The sequence below is a fragment of the Lactuca virosa genome, chromosome 4 (assembly GCF_052849685.1).
Source record: "Lactuca virosa cultivar CGN04683 chromosome 4, Lactuca_virosa_CGN04683_v6, whole genome shotgun sequence".
Classification (NCBI taxonomy): Eukaryota; Viridiplantae; Streptophyta; class Magnoliopsida; order Asterales; family Asteraceae; genus Lactuca; species Lactuca virosa.
In genome coordinates, this window is record NC_136429.1 from 427,646,416 (window position 1) to 427,659,024 (window position 12,609).

Below are 12,609 nucleotides of genomic sequence, written 5' to 3' on the forward strand. Positions count from 1 at the left end.
TCAAGATGATCCGGTAATCCTTCGGTTTCCCGTCTCAAGATGTTTCAAGACTCCAAGACTCCTATATATTGAAGGGACATGTTTTAATGAAGACCATCTCAAAGTTCTCTAAAAATCTCTCTAATAAAACTTCTGTCAAATGTTTAGTTCATGTCTAAGAAAAGAGTTCTCCTATCTACTTCTAGATGTTCAAAATCTTTAGATTTTCAAATCATACTTGCTCCAGACGGATGCTCTGATTGTAATTTAAAAGAAGGTAATATATAAAGAATTTTATTCAATTATTGTCTTAACTCTGTTATCGCTATGACAGTCTCTTTTCGAGTTATTCTAACTATTAATTCTACAAGATTTGAAATTTTTGTTAAAATAATACTTGCATTTAATAATAATCAAATTCATGCTTGAAATATTATGTCTGATTCAAAGATACAAGCTAATCGTCATTATTATTGTAATCAATTAAAAGCTTTACAAGTTCTAATCCATAATCATGAGTTTAGAAGCAAAGATAGAAAACAGTTTTATAAAATAATGTATGATTTTTATCATCAAAAAATATCTGAAACTACTAGTTAGCAAAATGGTATCAGAGCCACGTTTTAGACCAGAGATTAGTATGTATGATAACTCTGTTTGTTATCTGAAACTACTAGTTAGCAAAATGGTATCAGAGCTACGTTTTAGACCAGAGATTAGTATGTATGATAACTCTGTTTGTTATTTGGTTAATTTTTGTTTGAAGAATTTTAAGAAAATTATGAGTTTTGTTAAGAATGATACAGAGACCAGACCAGTGATTGGTTGGATTAGCGTAAGACGTGCAAGTATGGTAAGTCACGGAGCCGGACCACAATCATCGTTGGGCCGATGCCCTCTCTGTTCATCCTAGATAAAACAAGTAAGTTTTCTTATAAAATCTTTAAACTAAAAATTAATCAAATATGAGTAGATTTTCACGCATATTATCTAAAAAATATGATACTGGTAAAAATATTATGAATAAAGAACAAGATTATGATGATAATCATATAAACTCTATTGAAGAAACTATTGATAATATAGAACAAAATTTAAATGATTGGACTATACCTAAAACAAATATAAACACAATTTATAGAATAGGGACTTTTGATTATTTTCAAAGTTACTCAATTAAAATGACTGAACAAACCCTATCCATTGGTCAAAACCAACAAAATATAAATTTGTTATCATCAAGATCTATTTTCGAACATAGACAAAAATATAAATTTCTTCATTTAGGTCTTGTTCAAATTGCTATCAAACCTCTTTTTAGAATTGGTGTTGATGCTCCTGTTCTCTTAATATTAAGAGATAAAAGACATACAGATTTTCAAAATTCTATTTTAGCTATGGCAGAAACAAATATCGCAAATGGACCAATTTATTTTAATTGTTATCCGAATTTTTCCGTAGGATTATTTGACAAAAATATTTTAGACACTTTGGTTTTAACTGTTGAAACAAAGAATTTAGAATTTAAAAATAACTCTAAACCTTTAGCAATTATTTATCGTGTTTGTTATAAAACCATGACAACTACCTTAGAACCAAAGACCCGTTTGTCAAATCCAAGAAATGAAACAATTATTTACGAAGCAAATACTAATCATACAAAAGTTCATATGCCTAAACGACTTAAATGGTCAGAAATTACTCAATCATGTAATTGGAATTTACAAAATGTTATTGAACCAAAATCTTTAGATTCTTCAAAACAAATTTCAAATATAATTGAGCATAATGATGGCTCAGTTGATATAAACTTTTCTTCTACAAATTTTTCTTCATCTAGATTTTCTACTAGTTCTATTCCTGAAATTGGTACTTCTAAATTTTCGCTTTCAAAATCAAAGTCTTTAAATTTAAAAACTGTTGACTATTCTAGTCCTATTCCTAAACCTCTTTATCAAGAAGACCAAACTAGTGATACAAGTTTACCAAGTCCTACTAAATCTGATTTTATTAATGAACTTCAAAATTATAGACAACAATTATGACTAATAAAGTTCAAATAAATTGCAATTCTTTAAATAGAAATAGAGTTACTGCTATTAAGAGATTAAGAAATTCAATAAAAATATTTAAAAAACTCTTGCAAGAAAAGATATTAGAATTAAAAAATATAAATAATGATAAAGAACTATTGGAATTAGAACAAGAAATTAATAACATAAAAGCAGTATTAAAAACCTTTAATATACATCTTGATAATTATTTAAGAAATTTATCTAAATATACGTGTTAATGAGTTCTAAAAGACAGATTAGTTGTAGTAATAATAATAAATTTTGGAATAATTTATTAAAGACCAGATGGAAAATTATTGCAAGCATTTCTAAAGAAATAAATAGAATTAAACAACTTAAAAAAGACGAAGAAATTAAATTAATTAATACTGAAAATGACACATATAATTATAATATTCAAAAGGAAATAATATATTGCTTATCAAAAATGATTAAAAATAAAACTATTGTTATTAGTGCTCAACTTAGTATTATTAAAAATATATCTTTTAGATTAAATCAATCAACTTGTTAAAATGAATATTAATATAGATATTTCTAAAATACCATCATATGTTAATTTTGATTATTTAAAAGAAGAAGAATATTATAAAGATTATAATAATATAAAAAGAATTTGGCATGAAGAAAACTTTTCATATTATATAAGATTTTTACATTTTGGACTTTGGGAAGATTATGTTTTATCAAATCAAATTCACTCTCCGTTTTTTCAATGGTTCGAATTAATTTATGCTCCTAAACATAATATAGATTATCCTTTTAAAATGCAAACTATTTTTCCTGTTTCTTCAAAAACATACAAGGATGTTATTACTAATCAAGAAATTATTTCTGAGTATCCGCCAAAAAAGGAAATCATTATTGATAATAATTTTATTGCAACTCCTTTAGTTAAAGTTCCGAGTCAGATAACAAATGAAAAATGTTTTCAAAACATTATTTATCAAAATAATTACTCAAATGAAACTCTTTTAACTATTTCAGATCAACTAAATAGGATTGAAGAAAATACTATAAATTTACAATTATCAAAAGAAAATAAAATTAAAACAAAAAATTTTTATAATAATATAGCAAGTTCTAGTAATGTCAGCTTTATTCCTCATCAAATAAATGGAAATTTTAATCTTGGAAATAAAGATTTAATTGATGAATTAGAAAAAAGACTTACTAATTTTCGTATTTCAAAAAATGTATCTATAAATATGTTAAGAACAAATAATGACTCTTTTGACGAATCTGATGAAAGTAATAATGAAAGTGAATTAAATTTAGACAATCTTACTCAACAATTCATAAATGACAATGATGATATAAATCAGCTTACAAATGATTTTTCAAGATTAAATAAGATTAATTATTTTGGTAATAATCCAAAACCAACTATTAAAAATTATTGGAATAGACCTTCTCTTCCTGATATTCAAATTGAAGAAAGAGCTTTTCAATATGATCGTTCAGCTTACGATGGTACTTCTGTTTACGAATGGAATATCGATGGTAACTCTGAACATCAAATTCTTAATATTGTTCAAGAAATGACCATGGCAGCTAATGCTTACAAGTCTCACAATAATACTCAACTTCAAATTGTTAATATTATTATTTCTGGGTTTACTGGTACTCTTAAAGGTTGGTGGGATTTCTATATTACACCAGAAGAAAAGAATTTTATTATGAATGCCAAGAAAACCGTTATAAAACAAGAAAATAATTTACCAATTCAAACTCAAGAGGATGATATGGTTAATACTTTAATTTTTGCTATAATCAAAAACTTTGTAGGAGATCCTACTACTTTTCAAGAAAGAACTTCTGAAATTCTAATGAACTTACATTGTAGAAAATTAACTGATTTCAGATGGTACAAAGATAATTATCTCGTTAAAGTTTTTTCAAGACCAGATTGTAAAGAATCTTATTGGAAAGAACGTTTTATTGCTGGACTTCCAAAACTTTTTGCCGAAAGAATTAGACAAAAATTAAGAGAAAATTTTAATAATACAATTCCTTATCAAAACTTAACTTATGGAGACTTAATTAATTATATTAATAAAGAAGGATTAGCTATTTGTGCTGACCTTAGATTTAAAGAAAAACTTAAAAAAGATAGAATTAATAGTAAGAATGAATTAGGAAATTTTTGTCAACAATATGGTTATCAACCATTAACAGGTCCGTCTACTTCAAAAACCAAAAAATATAATAAAAAATCTTCAAAATATTTCAAGAAAAAGAAATATAATAAATCAGAAAAATATAAGAATTATAAGAAAAATAAATTTTTAACATCAAAAAACCCTTATAAACGATCTAATAAAAATTCTAAAAGAAAATCAAAAGACATTATTATTTGCCATAAATGTGGTCGTAATGGTCATAATGCTAATAATTGTTATGCAAAAACAAAAATTAATGAATTAAATATTTCAGAAGAATTAAAAGAACAAATTAGAAAAATTATGTTAAATTCTGATTCCGATTCTGATTCTAGTTTTACCGATTTTCAAGAAAATGATTTAAACATCTTAGAACAAAATACTTCAAGTTCGGAAGATTCTGATACATGCAAATGTGTTGGAAAATGTAATTGTAATTATTCAATTAATGTCCTTACAAACAATGACAAAGATCTTTTAAAAAATTTGGATTCAATTAAAGATAAAAATATCCAAGAACTGTTGATAAAACAAATACTTAATAAGAATGAAAATTCTATTTCAAATAATACAAAAATTTTTAATTTAAAAGACATATATGAAAGATTTTCTGAAACAAAACCCATTTCCATACAAGAACTTCAAGAAGAATTAAAATTAGTTAAACAAGACATAAAAGAAATTAAAGGCAAAATTATAACTCTTGAAAAGGGAAAAAATATTATTAATTCACAAAATAATGATAATAAAGATGAAAAGGTTATCGAAAGAATTATAAATGATCAAATTTCTCAAAAATGGAATACTCAAATAACTCTAGTAAAAAATAATTTTAAAATGGATATTACTGCTCTAATTGATAGTGGTGCTGATATGAACTGTATACAAGAAGGTTTATTTCCCACTCAATTTTATGAAAAAACTTCTTCTAGGCTTACTGGAGCTGAAGGAACCAGTTTAAAAATAAATTATAAAATTTCCGATGTTCATATTTGCAACAATCAAGATTATTGTTATAAAACTCATTTAATTTTAGTAAAAAATCTTACTTCTCCTTTAATTTTAGGAACACCTTTTATTACTAAATTATATCCTTTTATGGTTCAAGATGATGGAATTATTACTAAAGTTTTTGGAAAAGAAATTATGTTTAAATTTTGTGAACCTCCGTCTTATTCAACTATTAATATTCTTAATTATAAAACAAAACAAGCAAATTACCTTATCAATGAAATTAATGATTTTCGTATACATAATCAATTACAAGATAAGTATATTCAAGACAAAATTATAGCTTTAAAACAAAAGTTTGAAAATAATGTTTGCTCAAATATTCCAAACGCCTTTTGGAACAGAAAGCAACATATTGTCAAATTACCTTATATTAAAACTTTCAATGAAAAGGATATTCCTTCAAAATCAAGAGCTATTCATATGAATAATGAATTAGAAGCCCATTGTAAAAAAGAAATTCAAGATTTATTAGACAAAAAATTAATTAGACCTTCTAAATCTCCTTGGTCTTGTTCAGCTTTCTATGTTATGAATGCTGCTGAATTAGAAAGAGGATCACCAAGATTAGTTATCAATTATAAACCTTTAAATAAAGTTTTAGATTGGATTAGATATCCTATTCCTAATAAAAGAGATTTATTGAAAAAACTTTATGATTCAAAAATATTTTCAAAATTTGATATGAAATCTGGTTTTTGGCAAATTCAAATTCATGAAGAAGATAAATACAAAACAGGTTTTAATGTTCCTTTTGGACATTATGAGTGGAACGTTATGCCCTTTGGTTTAAAAAATGCTCCTTCTGAATTTCAAAACATTATGAATGATATTATCATTCCTATAAACAGTTTTTCAATTGTTTATATTGATGATGTTCTTATTTTTTCAAAATCTATTGATCAACATTTCAAACATTTAAATCAGTTTTATGATTTAATTTATAAAAATGGCTTAGCTGTTTCAGCTAAGAAAATGCATTTATTTCAAAATGAAATTAGATTTTTAGGACATAACATTGTTAATAATACTATTAAACCTATTATAAGAAGTTTAGAATTTTCTAATAAATTTCCTGACGAAATTATAGATAAAAAACAACTTCAACGATTTCTAGGATGTCTAAATTATATTCATGATTTTTTCAAAGATTTAGGAACTCTTTGCAAACCTCTTTATAATAGATTAAAAAATAATCCACAACCTTGGACTCAAGAACATACTAATATTGTTAAACTTATAAAACAAAAAATTCCTTCTTTACCTTGTTTAAATTTACCACATCCTTATGCTAATATCATAGTCGAAACTGATGCTAGTGATATTGGATTTGGAGGTATTTTAAAACAAAAATTATCAAATTCTTCTGAAGAACAATTAGTTCGTTTTTATTCAGGTGCTTGGAATAATACTCAAAAGAATTATTCAACTGTTAAAAAGGAGATTTTAAGTATTGTTTTATGTATTACTAAATTTGAAGATGATTTATTTATGAAAACTTTTTTATTAAGAATTGATTGTCAATCTGCAAAATCAATTTTAGAAAAAGATGTTAAAAATATAATTTCTAAACAAATCTTTGCTAGATGGCAAGCATTGTTGGGCAATTTTGATTTTGATATTGAATTTATAAAAGGAGAAAGCAATTCATTACCAGATTTTCTTTCTCGTGAATTTTTGCAGGGAAAATGAGTTCATCGTCTTCCTCTAAGATTGAAGACAAGAAACCAATTAATCAAAAGCTTGTTCCTTTCTCAAGTCAGAATCGTTTTTCTCCATTAACTCCAATTGCAAAAAATTCTCAACTTTATTCAAATATGCTTCAATCAAAATTAGTCAATCCAAACATTTCTCCAGTTCAATCAATTAGCCCTTTTTCAAAACCTATTCCTTCTGAAACACAACTTTCAACAACTTCTAAACCTACAAATAAAGCCCCTTATGTTCTCAATTCAAATCTCTTGAAAATCCAAATACTTGAAGATTCTCAAATTCTTAAGCTCAATCAAGGTTTTCATGTTCTTACTGAACACCTCTTTGGCCGAGGAAAAACCTTTCATGAAAACTCTTACAAATCTCGAGAATATTATCAAACCATTCTACAAGAATCTGGATCTGTTCAGATTGATCACCGTTCTAATAATAAAGAAGGATCTATTGATTTTAGCAAAGCCCGAATTCTTAAAATCATTTCTCCAGAAAATTGGTCATCCAATCTTTCTTTCGAAAAACCCCTTTATCAATTTCCTGCTTATCCAAGATATTCATATTATGATTACCAAGAAGCTTGGACTAAAGCATTTTTTCTTCGAAACTATTCTCATTCATGGTTCATTTTCTTTGATAAAAATTTTACCTGTGAATATCCCAGATGGTTTGTCAATTGGTATCGCTATATGGGACTTGTTCCTAGTTGTTTACCTACTGAAATTCTCAAAGGCTTTTCTAAATTCAAAGAGCTATTTATTCAACAAATCCCAGAATTTGAATATTTGTTACAATTCACCATGTTATTTAAAGTTCCATGGATTATGTCCTGGACATTCTCTTATCAAGAAGCAACAGACTTCAATCCCCCTTGGCTCAATAGACAATTTCGTCTAAAATGGTGGGATAAAGTCACAATTTCTCAAGCAAACGAGCAAGCTGTTTTCAATCATTATCAATCAATGTATAATCAAAAGCCAGAAATTGAAGCAAATCTTATCAAGAGTCTATCTTCTCCAGATGCTAATCTTATTAGCAAAATTCGTGCCGCTGCAAACTCTTCCCCTGAAGATCTACAACAATTACTTCAAGAAATTCGCAATTCTCCAACTAATTCAGAACATTCTCCCACATCTTTCAAAAATAATTTTCAAGATGCTCAAGATCCTTTTGATGATCCATTTGCAGATTAATTAAGTTTTTAATTTTGGTGTTATACCTTCAATGTAAGGTATTCTTTTATATGTGTTTGTTATTCAAAGGGGGGTAGTACGTGTGTTATCAAATTGTTCAACTATTATCAATTATACACTGTGTGTGTTCAACTATTATCAATTATACACTGTGTGAGTACATCAATTATCAAAAATATTATCATGTCTTCTGCAGTGAGAACTATTATCAATTATACACTGTGTGTGTTCAACTATTATCAATTATACACTGTGTGAGTACATCAATTATCAAAAATATTATCATGTCTTCTGCAGTGAGATGATGCTAAATTATTGCATGAAAACAAACAACTTTTATAAAGATGAAAGAAGATGCTCCATTATCGCCAAAGAAGATTTCCATTATCAAAAAATGACAAAATATGATGCCAATTTGTCAAAAGCTTTAAAGTTTTGTCTGCCACATCTACACTCTGACAAATGCAAGTTGATTCAATAATTCTCAAGATGATCCGGTAATCCTTCGGTTTCCCGTCTCAAGATGTTTCAAGACTCCAAGACTCCTATATATTGAAGGGACATGTTTTAATGAAGACCATCTCAAAGTTCTCTAAAAATCTCTCTAATAAAACTTCTGTCAAATGTTTAGTTCATGTCTAAGAAAAGAGTTCTCCTATCTACTTCTAGATGTTCAAAATCTTTAGATTTTCAAATCATACTTGCTCCAGACGGATGCTCTGATTGTAATTTAAAAGAAGGTAATATATAAAGAATTTTATTCAATTATTGTCTTAACTCTGTTATCGCTATGACAGTCTCTTTTCGAGTTATTCTAACTATTAATTCTACAAGATTTGAAATTTTTGTTAAAATAATACTTGCATTTAATAATAATCAAATTCATGCTTGAAATATTATGTCTGATTCAAAGATACAAGCTAATCGTCATTATTATTGTAATCAATTAAAAGCTTTACAAGTTCTAATCCATAATCATGAGTTTAGAAGCAAAGATAGAAAACAGTTTTATAAAATAATGTATGATTTTTATCATCAAAAAATATCTGAAACTACTAGTTAGCAAAATGGTATCATTCATAATTTAGCATACATACTAATCACTGATACTACTAGTAGTTAATTTTAATATATATATATATATATATATATATATATATATATATATATATATATATAAGGGTAAGAAGAGAGAATTCACAACTAAAAATGGAGGAGACCGGGAGGAAAGTGACTGGGATGAGGAGGAAGAAGGGGATATGGAACCACAACATGAATTTGATTTTGACTTTGACTCTGATGGCAGTTATGATATGATGATGAGGCAAAAAAAATCTTTAGACCCCTTTCTGAAGTTTAAGTCGATGGATGATGATTTGAAGATGTGGTGGCAGAAGACCGAATTAGACCTCATTCGTAATTTAATGCCGGTGGATTCCAATAGTTCTAAGAAAATTGATATGGTGGATTCCGATAGTTCTATGGAAGCTGATCCTGATGTGCCAAATAAGAAAAATGTCATTTTGAAAGTCATTACTTCAAGTGTGAAAAACCTCTTTCTGTAAGTTAGTATTGTAAAACCTATCAATAAGTGAAATGTTTTGGTGGGAAGGTTTTGACAAGTATATAGCATGCCCTCAGAAATAGATAAGCTGATATATATATATATATATATATATATATATATATATATATATTCACAGGTTCCCACCAAAACATTTCACTTATTCACAGGTTCTACAATACTAACTTGCAGAAAGAGGTTTTTCACACTTGAAGTAATGACTTTCAAAATGATCCTTTTTTTATTTGGCACATCAGGATCAACTTCCATAGAACTATCGGAATCCACCATATCAATTTTCTTAGAACTATTGGAATCCACCGGCATTAAATTACGAATGAGGTCTAATTCGGTCTTCTGCCACCACATCTTCAAATCATCATCCATCCACTTAAAATTCCGAAAGGGGTCTAAAGATTTCTTTTGCCTCATCATCATATCATAACTGCCATCAGAGTCAAAGTCAAAATCAGATTCATGTTGTGGTTCCATATCCCCTTCTTCCTCCTCATCCCAGTCACCTTCCTACCGGTCTCCTCCATTTTTAGTTGTGAATTCCCTCTTCTTACCATTGATTTTCTGCAAGTATCACAAAAAGAAAGAAATTATTATCTGATGGAAGAATAAACACTTTAAACTCACACTCCATCGCACTTCAGCATCCAAATAAAATTTCTTAATTTTCCACTCTCCTTCGATACTTAAAAGCAGGCTGGTTTAATGTTCTTCAGCTTCAGTTTTTGATTACAACAGTTCTTTGTGCACTAAATACAACCAAGATAAGAAATTAAATACAAAAATATTTACAACAATTAAAACGTACAAAATTTCCAACAATTAAAGAAATATCTTACTGTCAAATTCATCGTGAATCTGTTTTTTTTTTCCATTCAAAGGGCACAAGAAGTTGTGTTCCACAAATCATACAACGAAAAACATAAAGTCACCTTCTTCGGCTTAAGATGTTTCATCCCTGATGTTTTACCAATTGCATCCAGGCAATAAATACAAACCATTTTCCTGATATTAAAACCAAAACATAATAATGATTAATAAGAATTCAATATTTCTGATCTAATAAGTTAAAGAACAATAGTAAGAAAAACAACAGTCTAGTGATACAACTTGAACGTTGTCGAGAAAAATGGAGGGGCGGAATTCTTTCAATCAAAGATCAACGAAAATCTCAACAGCAGTTTTGATTAGAGAATGAAAACAGTTCAGATACTTCATTAATATATGAATATCTCGACAAAGCTGAGTAGTAGTTCAAGACCTAGAAAGATCAGTCCACAGATTAAATTGAAAACCACAAAAACTGTAACAAATAAACCCTAACATTAACTAGATACAGAATGAGAAAGTAGAACCCTAACCTCTCTAATTGGGGAGAAAATCCGAAGCGCGTGTCTCTGTGAAATGTCTCCGAAATGAGCATCATGAAATATTTATTTCATCATTAAGGGTCGGACCCGGGTTACAAGGCCGGCCCAAGTTAGGGCAAGCTGGGCAAGGGCCCGTTTCCAACTCTGATGGGTAATTGGGTATATCACACTTGGGCCAAAATTTTGATCCCCAAAGTATTTCTAGATCCACAAAATTTTGAAATTGAAGAAATTTGAGTATTCGTGTTTATATGGAAGGGCATCAATTTTCTCGAATGTTTCGTAGTTTTCTTGTTACCAAAATGTTGAAGACGAAGCAAGAGATGAAGGATCGCAAGGTGAAATCAGAACCCCGGATGCTTATTGATTAAAATAGGTATAAAAAATGGTCGATTTTTAAACTTTTTATGTTTCTGTTTTTTGTTTTTTGTTATTTTTTTGTACAAACTCGTTTATAAATTGGCTGATGAAATGTCAAGTTAGCTCAAACTGAGATATAAAAAATGAGCTTCATTTTGATTCCTTATTTTTTATTATGTTTTTTTCTCATTAGTTTAGAAGATTCAGATTGACTTATTGTTATGTATGACTCCTTCTATAAGTAGCTTAATAAGTAATAACACTCCATGTTATATTCTGTAAGCAAATATTATAAGTTCCATTTTCATCTGTTATGTAAATTTTCACACATAACTCATAGTAATATTGATCCACTTGTATTAACCTGAATGTTTCAGTTTATGATAACCTATATTTCCAATATATTCATATATGTGTTCTATGATGAGATTCACTATTTGATAAATGATAATCATGTTTACATTAACATATATCATACTCATGTGTACAAGTCGTTTCCTTTGCAGAAGTACGTTGCTCAACTGGAAGGTTATTTTTAACTCATCAGTTTTTTGAATGGTATTTGATAACTTAGTGTCAGTTTGTTCAAGCATCGAATTAGTTTTTTGCTAATTGCTCTCATAATAGGATTAGATTATTTAAATATTTAGTAGAGTAATTTAGGGTATATATTTGTTTGAATATTTTAAATGGTTTCTGGCAATATCTTTCCTAATTAATTAAACACTAATTAAGTAATTGATTAATGAATTGATACACCTGCAGCAGCAAACCTAGTTATTGCAATCCAAAACTTTCTCCAATCATTGTATATAAGATCTTGTTAATGGCTAAAGTGACATCTTATGAATAAAGTTGTTCTAAATTAAAATTGTTGAAGTTAGCGGTGAGCATTTGGATCGGACCGACTCTTGGACTGCACCAGTTTTGGAAAAAATTGTGAACCGTGGACCAGACCGGATGAGACTTACTGGTTCCTGGTCAGGCCCGTCCCAGAGGGTGGGCGATAAGGGCGACCGTCCAGGACCCATCTTTCAAAAAGGCCCAAATTTTTTGTGGAAATTGTTATATTTAGAAGATAGTACAACTAATTTTCTTTCGATTATTGAGTTATTATAAAAAAAAAAACTTGATGACATTTATGTATTTTAAGGGTCCATTTTTTTCTCTCGC

General features: G+C 28.1%; 1 long non-coding RNA gene across 3 annotated transcripts; it reads right to left on the reverse strand.

The window, feature by feature from the left end:
- Positions 1-8,293: 8,293 nt before the first annotated feature.
- LOC145109024 (uncharacterized) lies at positions 8,294-11,108 on the reverse strand. Of its 3 annotated transcripts, none has more exons than XR_013708710.1 (4): positions 11,068-11,108; positions 10,546-10,711; positions 10,334-10,455; positions 8,294-8,672 (listed from the first exon to the last, which is right to left on the reverse strand). It is a non-coding gene; the product is annotated as an uncharacterized LOC145109024 (long non-coding RNA). The 3 variants fall into 3 exon arrangements; XR_013708711.1 differs by lacking the exon at positions 8,294-8,672 and adding an exon at positions 10,817-10,967 and having other exon boundaries at positions 10,285-10,455; positions 11,068-11,106; XR_013708709.1 differs by lacking the exon at positions 8,294-8,672 and having other exon boundaries at positions 10,285-10,455.
- Between the last annotated feature and the right edge of the window lie 1,501 nt (positions 11,109-12,609).